Source organism: Dendrobium catenatum, unplaced genomic scaffold, assembly GCF_001605985.2.
Source record: "Dendrobium catenatum unplaced genomic scaffold, ASM160598v2 fragScaff_scaffold_621, whole genome shotgun sequence".
Classification (NCBI taxonomy): Eukaryota; Viridiplantae; Streptophyta; class Magnoliopsida; order Asparagales; family Orchidaceae; genus Dendrobium; species Dendrobium catenatum.
In genome coordinates this window covers 205,786-206,058 of record NW_021319083.1, presented here as the reverse complement: position 1 = coordinate 206,058, position 273 = coordinate 205,786, and positions in this window count along the sequence as shown.

Below are 273 nucleotides of genomic sequence, written 5' to 3'. Positions count from 1 at the left end.
AACCTCGGAAAGGTCCAACATCCTTAGTGGATTCTCCCGACCTCTTCCACACAGGTTAACATCGTCGAGCAAAGGCTCCGACATACAACCTCGAAAAGGTCCTACATCCTTGGTGGATACTCCCGACCTCTTCCACACAGGTTAACGTCGTCGAGCAAAGGCTCCGACATACAACCTCGGAAAGGTCCTACATCCTTAATGGATTATCCCGACCTCTTCCACACAGGTTAACATCGTCGAGCAAAGGCTCCGACATACAACCTAGGAAAGGTC